At 34.8% G+C, this 8,264-nt stretch overlaps 1 pseudogene; it reads left to right on the forward strand.

Annotated features, from left to right (window-relative positions):
• Positions 1-3,039: 3,039 nt before the first annotated feature.
• LOC125614510 lies at positions 3,040-5,401 on the forward strand (annotated as a pseudogene).
• Positions 5,402-8,264: the final 2,863 nt, after the last annotated feature.

Below are 8,264 nucleotides of genomic sequence, written 5' to 3' on the forward strand. Positions count from 1 at the left end.
AAAAAATGACTAATACATAGGGGGAAAAATCACATAACAGAAACTGCCTTTGAGAGGGCCTAGAAGTCAGACTTAGCTGACAAAGACTTTCAAACACCTACAGTAAGTATGTTCAAAGAATTAAAGGAAACTATGCTTAAAGCAATAAAGGTATGATGATAATTTCTCATCAAATAAAGAAAACCAATAAATGGACAGATATTTTTAAAAAATGAAAACTCAAGTTGAAAAGTAAAAGAAATTGAAAAATTCACTGAGGTGTTTGATAGTAAATTTGAGCTGGAAGATGAAAGAATCAGCAAACTTGAAGACAGATGATGAAGATTATGGAATCCAAAGAACAGAGAAGAAAAGAATGAAGAAAAGTAGATAGAGTCATGTAAATGTGGGGCATCATTAATCACACCAACAAATGCAATGGAAGTACCAGAATGAAAGGAGAGAAGCAAAGAAGCAGAAAAAAATGTCCAAAGAAATGACTGAAACCTCTCATATATAATGAAAAACTCTATGATTTTAATGAACTCAAAGTAGATAAGGCCAAGAGATCTAGATACACCAAAATGTCAAAATCCAAAGGCAAAAGAAATCTTGAAAGAAACAGAGAAAAATGACTCATCACTTGCAAGATAATCTCAGTAAGAATAACAGTTGATTTTTTTTACCGGAAACAATATAGGCCAGAAGACAGCAGAATGAAATATTCAAAGTGCTAAAAAAACCTATCAATCAATCAACAATCTTAAGAGCAGAAAAACTATCTTTCAAAAAGAAAAACAAAATTACAGAATAGCTCCATTCTTTTGTCCCCTACAGAACTATTGAAAAAAGCAAAAACTGTCAGGACCAATTTTGTCATAAATCTAGAAAACAGTCACATGTATGTAGCAACCAAACATGAATGAAGAAAAAACAAACTTGAAAATGGTGGAAAGCTTTGTGCCTTGAAGTGGCAGCAGACCATGTTCCCAGTGTAGGATCTTGGTCTCTGATTCTGGTGGGAGCAGAGCAAAGCTTATTCACAAATTATTGTGTATGCCTGTTCTAACCTGTCTGAGAGCAACATGAAAGATTACTGCAAGGTACTATTCTCTGTTTTTCCAAACTTGGAACTCAGGCTGGAAAAGTGGTGTGTATTGCTGGAAAATACTGTAAAGAGAATAATCCACAGACACCTGAAGCAAAAGATAGAAACAATAGACCATCTAAAGTCTGGGAGAAAAAGCTGGGGAGAATTGTTGGGAAAAAATAAAGAATTCAGAAGCATCCACATATAGGAAGAAATTTAGAAGCCCATGTGCATGCCTTTGGCAAGATGAATGCTCAGAAAAGACTTGAATCTAAACTTTCATGTTGTGCTTATCCCTAGGCTCAGAACAAACCTGGTTAAGTGCTGAAGGATTGCTTTAGCCCAGAGCCAATCTGCAAAGACTAAATGAAGTGTTTTGGTTTAGGGGCATTGATTTTGGTTTTCTTTTTTTGTTTCTTTTGGAGTTTTTTGTTTGTTTTTTCCTGTTTTAAGCTATTGTTATTCATGAATGTCTGTCAAAATATTAGTTGGACATGAGCTAAATAGTGATTTCACTGACCACATCCAAAAAGGAATACAGTCTATACAAAAAAGTTTGTAAAAGTCACTAAACAAAAGGACTACTACTACTGCCTTCAAAACAGAACACCAGCAAACCCTGATATTATGGATTAAATTGTGTATCCCCAAAATTTGTAGGTTGAAGCTATAAAACACTGATCTGACTGTATTTGGTCATAAGACTTTTAAGAAAGTAATTAAAGGGGTTAGGGATGTAGCTCAGTTGTGGAGTACTTGCTTACCATGTGCAAGGCACTGTGTTTGATCTGCACCATCACAGAAAAAATAAAGTCATTAAAGTTAAATGAGGCCTCTAAAGTGGAGTCTGAATCCAGCAGGATTGTTGTGCTTATAAGAAGTAGAAGATACACAGAAAGAAGGTGGCTGTCTGCAAGCCAGGATGACAGAACTTGCCAAAAAACAACCCTGCCTGTACCTGTTGGCACCTTAACCTTGGACTTCCAGCCTCCAGAAGTGTGAGAAAACAAATGTCTGTTTAAGCAGCTGGTCCTTGGTATTCTGTTGTGGTAGCCCAAAGAGTCTAACAAGGACTGCAAGGTCATGAAACTAGGAATTAATAACAGAAAAAAAGAGAAATTCACAATTTTGTGGAAATTAAATAATGTATTATTAAATAACCCTTGGGTCAAAGAAGAAATCATAAAGGAAACTAGGTCATATTTGGATAGCCATAGTAATTAGAAAAAAAGAAATAAATGGCATTCAAATCAGAAAGGAAGAAATGAGACTATCCTTAATCACAGATGAATTGATCTTATATAGAGAAGATCCCAAAGAGTCCATAAGAAAGCAATTAGACTAATAAAGGAATTTATCCAGATTGCAAGGTACAAGATCAATACACAAGAATCAGTTTTATTTCTCTAAATCAGCAATTAATAATTTGAAAAGGAAATAGAGTAATTTTATTTACAATAATATCTAGAAAATACCTAGAAATAAATTTAACTGAGATGAAAAACTTCCATACTGAAAACTGGAAAACTTTGTTGAAAGACAATAAAGAGACATCTAATGCACACAGAGACACGTAATATTATTAGCATGGCAATACAAACCTAAAACAATCTATAGATTCAATGTGATTTCTATCAGTGTCCCAATGGCTGTTTTTCTGCAAATATGGAAAAGCTGATCCTTGAATTCATGTGTATTTTAAGTGGGCCCAAATAGCCAAAATAATTTTTGCAGTGGTGGGGATCAAACTCAGGGCATTGTGCCTACTAGGCAAGCACTCTACCATTGAGCTACATCCCTAGTATTAAATAAAAGAAGAAGAAATTAAGGAAATCCACATCTTTTTTTAACATTTTTTGAGAATTTTAATATTTATTTTTTAGTTTGACAGACACAACATCTTTGTTTGTATGTGGTGCTGAGGATCAAACCCGGGCCAAACGCATGCCAGGCACGCGTGCTACTGCTTGAGCCACATCCCCAGCCCTATCCACATCTTTTTTAATATCAAACCTTACTAATAAGCTAAAATAATCAAAACAGTGCACTAAAAGCACATTAGACCTACATAAAATGCAATTGAAAGGAGGAGCTCAAAATAAACAATATCTCTGTAGCCAATTGATTTTTCACAAGGATGCCAAATCCATTCAATGTGAAAAGAATAGTTCCTTCAAATGTGATGCTGGTATAACTGGATTTACACATATAAAAATTAATTCAAAAATGGATCAAAGAGCTAAGCATAAAATTATATTCAAAAAATTTTAGAAGATGTATTTATCCATTTTCAGTTACTATAACAAAATACTTGAGGACAGGTACTTCATAAAGAAAGGAGTTTTATTTAGCTCACAATAGTGGAGGCTCACAGGCATGGAGCTGGTATCAGCTCAGCATTGGTGAGGATCTCATGGTGAATGGCATCACAGTAGAGGGAGGGCATGCAATAGGGAGGCATCATATGGCAAGATAGGAAAACAGAGACAGGATAGGAGACAATCTCACTCTTTTATATCAACTTATTCTTAAGAGAATGAACTCATTCTGCAAGATCAGCATTATTTCCTTCCAAACTTAGTGTCTCCCCCACACACACACACAGTGACCAAACTGTCCTCAGGCTGGGTTCCACCTCTTAAGCTCCCATCATCACATCATCCCATTAGAGACCAGCCTTCTAACACATGAACCTTTGAGTTACAAATCACATACAAACCATACCAGAAGAAAACATAGGGAAAATATTTGTGACCTTACATTTGGCAATATATTCTTAGATATGATACAAAAAGTGCAAGCAATAACAACAAAATACATCAATCGGATTTCATCAAATGTAACAGCTTTTGTGCATCAAAGAACATTATTGAGAAAGCAAAAAGACAGTCAACACAATACCAACAATATTTGCAAACCACATAACTGATAAGGGTTTAATATATAAAGAACTTCTTCAATTGAACAACAAGCAGACAACCCAATTTAAAAATGGGCAAAAACAGGAAAAAAAAGAAAACTAGAATAAAATTTCTCCAAGAGGATTTATGAATAAATAATGAATACATGAAAAAATATTCAAAGAAAGAAAAAAATATTCAAAATCATTAACTATCAGAAAATTGTAAATCAAAACCACAATGAGATACTACTTCACACCTACTAGAAATGCTACAATATACATACTTAGAAAACCAGGAAATTGAAAGTGTTAACAAGGATGTGGATAAATCAGAACTCACACTTTGCTATTAGTAATATCAAATGGTGCACAGCCACTGTGGAAAACACTTTGTCAATTCCTTTAACTATAGAATTGCCATATGACCTAGCAGTTCCACTCTTACAAATGTATCCAAAAGAACTGAAAATAGGGACTTGACAGATACTTGTATGTCAGTGCTCAGTTCAGCCTTATTCCCCATAGCAAGAAAGTGTTTTGGTTTTTAAGCCAGTCTTGGCAACATAGTGAGACCCCACTAAAAAAAATCAATCAATAAGCAAAAGAAAGTGTGAACAATTAAATTTTCCATCAACAGAGGAATGGATTAAAAATGTGGCATATACATACAATAGAATACCAGTGTAGAATGAGCCCTGATATACACTACAACGTGCATAAACCTTGAAATTATTGTGCTAGCATACCACATTTAAACCAGAAGCAAGAAGAGATAATGTGTTCTAAAATCAAAACCACAAGTTTAGCACTTAATGATCTGATTATTTGCTACTGACAACTAGAACATGATAGAGCTACAGAATGAAATAAAAAAGTTCAGAAATGTAAATGTCTGATTTGGGATCCTGGAACAGCTCAACATTTAGATAGACATTCAGATTCCAAACAAGGAAAATATTTGAATTGGGATGCTGTTTTTAGATTTTAACAGAAATATATTCAGAAAGAAATAGAATGTCTAAGAACAGAAAAATGAAATGTATCAGCCCCAACACAAACCTCCATACAGAAAAAGCTCCAAGAAATCAGTAGTTTGGTCAGATGCTTCCTCAAATGTGCAACAAAGAGAGTACACAGGCTAAAATGTAAAGAACTCTTGAATTATATTATGGATACAGTGAGAGATTCATCAAATGGTATTTACGGAGCTGATTGTAGCAACATACTACTCAAAGATACTCATTCAGTGAGAAACTGGTGTGAAATATCTCAGCAAAGTGCCTAGGTAAGTTATAAAGGTTGGTTGTGAAAGTTTTCCTTATAAATGGATGCAGTTGGAGAAGATAATGGTAAGTGAAGTTAGCCAATCCCCAAAAAACAAATGCCAATGTTTCCTCTGATATAAGGAGGCTGACTCATAGTGGGGTAGGGAGGGGGAGCATGGGAGGAATAGATGAATTCTAGATAGGGTAGAGGGAGGGAGGGAATGGGAGGGGCAGGGGGTTAGCAATGATGGAGGAATGTGATAGGCATCATTATCCAAAGTACATGTATGAAGACATGAATTGGTGTCAACATACTTTATATACAGAGATATGAAAAATTGTGCTGTATACGTGTAATAAGAATTGTAATGTATTCTGCTGTCATGTATTTACAAAATAAAAGCAATTTAAAAAAGAAATGAAATTTTACCAATGAAAGCATTCAGATGAAAGGAAGGAAGGAAGGAAGGAAGAATGCTAAGTGAAATAAGCCATATACAAAAGGACATATATTGTATGATTCGCTTATATAAAATATTCAGACTAGGCAAATCCATACTGATAGAAAGTAAACACAAAACTGGAAAGGCATGAGGGAGGAAAGAATGAAGAATTATTACTTAATGGTTATAGATTTCAGTTTTGGAAATGGATAGTAGAGACGATTGCACACTGAGCTGTACATTTATAATGGTTAAAATGGCAAATTGTGTGTGTGTTATGTGTGTGTGTATGTGTGTGTATTATCACAACAAAAAACAAGGAGGGGCTGGAGTTACAGCTCAATGGCAGAGCGCTTGCCTAGCATGTGTGAGGTACTTACTAGGTTTGATCCTCAGCACTACATATAAATAGATAGATAGATAGATAGATAGATAAAGGTATTAAAAAACCAATGAGAAATAAAGACTTTCTAGATTAAAAAATGAGAGAATATGCTAATATGACCTAATAAGAAATATGAAAGAAATTTCTTTGGTATGAAAAAACTGACACCAGAGAGTATTTCAAATCCACACATGAAAAAATCAAACAGCATCATAAAGGTTATTATAGTATATTGTATTTATATGATGTATATAAATTATAAACACCATTATATATTATTAATTATAATTATATATAATTGGTAAGTATAATTCATACCATTTCTTTCCTTTCTTAACTGATTTCAGAAATGATTTTATAAAACAATAAGTATATACTGTATCATTGGGCTCATAACATAAATAAATTAACTTGGCAATAACAGCACAAAAGAAGTGGGAGAACTATCCAGCATGGTGGCACATGCCTGTAGTCTCAGCAACTCAGGAGACTGAGACAGGAGGATCAAAATTTTGAGAACAGTTTCAGCAATTTAGTGAGGTCTTGTCTCAAAATAAAAAAATAAAAGACATCACAGTGAATCTCTACATCATATACAATCATAAGACTGGGATCATAATTAGAATAATATATACTCCATGTTTATATAAATCTATCAAAATATAATCTACTGTCATGTATAACTAAAAGGAACAAATAATTTTTTTAAAAGGGGATATGGGGGCTGGGGCTGTAGCTCAGTGGTAGAGCACTTGCCTAGCATGTGTGACACACTGGGTTCGATTCTAAGCACTACGGATAAATAAACAAAATAAAAATTCATCAACAACTTAAAAAATATTTTTTTAAAAAGGGGGGATGAGGTTTTGTGATAAAGCACCCCTGGGTCCAATCCCCAGTACCAAATAAATAAATATGATCTACACTTTTCACATTTCTTTCCCTTTTCAATCTTATCCAGCTCTATCAAAGATTCTTTTTGGTAAAAGCTTCATTGAGACACATGCAAATTATAAAAAAACTATTGTAAGATGCATCTTTGGCCTATTATCCTATTTTACCAGCATACACACACACACATGCATGCATGCATACACACACGTGCATTCTGCTATGGGTATAACAAATTAGAATAAATAATTTTTTTAAAAAGGTGGTGGGAAAGAGTGAAGCTGTATCAGTCAGAAAGGAAATGATATTAACTCCACAATAAACAATGAAAAAATACCAAGAAATGGCAAGTAAGTTAATATAATCACTTCTGCATTATGGTCTAGATAGTGAATGTCCTCTGAAAACATATGTGTTCATCCTGAGGTGCTATGGGGTGGTGGCAAAAACTCCAGGAGATGGTGCCTAGTGGAAGGAATTTCAGTCATTGGGGGTATGCCCATGAAGTGGGCATTGGCCCCTGCCCTTCTCCCTCCATTTCATTCTCTTGGCTTCCTGGCCACCATGAGGTGAGCAGCTTTTCTCCACTGCATATTCCTTGCCATGATGTTCTGCCTCTCTGCAGGCCCAAAGTGATAAGGCCAAGTGACCATGGACTGAAATCTGAAACTGTGAGCCAAAATAAATCTTTCCTCCTTTTAAGTTGATTTTCTCAGGTATTTTGCCATTGCAACAGCAACCTGACTAACACATTCTGTTACACTTGTTATTTTTTCCATAGGTTCTTTAAAAGACATAAAATTAAATAAAGTAAAAATTGTAACAGTATATTATTTGGTGTCTAACATATATAGCATACTATACATAATAATATCAGTGAAAAGAGGAAATAGAGCTACAGAGGGTGATGTCTTTATATATCATTGGGATTAAGTTAGTATGAATCTGTGATACTGTGATGCAATAAGAAATCTCTGCCTCTGGTTCCTAGCACACAGTTCCTAAAGCCCTTAGAATCTCTTGTCCTTTGGTAGGCTAATAAAATGAATGATGTCCAAGAAATCCTGGATGGCCTCAGGATAGAGGCTGATTGCCTGGGATACCAACTATATGATTAGTGTTAGAACTTTCAATCCCACTTTCTGCCAACCAAACCTTTAGGGAGAGAAGAGAAGCTTAAAGTTGTGTTGATCACCACTGGCCAATGATATAATCAATAATGCCTATGCGATGAAGCCTCCGCAAAACCTCAAGGAACAAGGTTCAAGGAGCATCCCGACTGGAACAAGTGAAGGTTCTGGACTGTGGA

This window comes from Marmota marmota, unplaced genomic scaffold (genome assembly GCF_001458135.2).
Source record: "Marmota marmota marmota unplaced genomic scaffold, marMar, whole genome shotgun sequence".
Classification (NCBI taxonomy): Eukaryota; Metazoa; Chordata; class Mammalia; order Rodentia; family Sciuridae; genus Marmota; species Marmota marmota.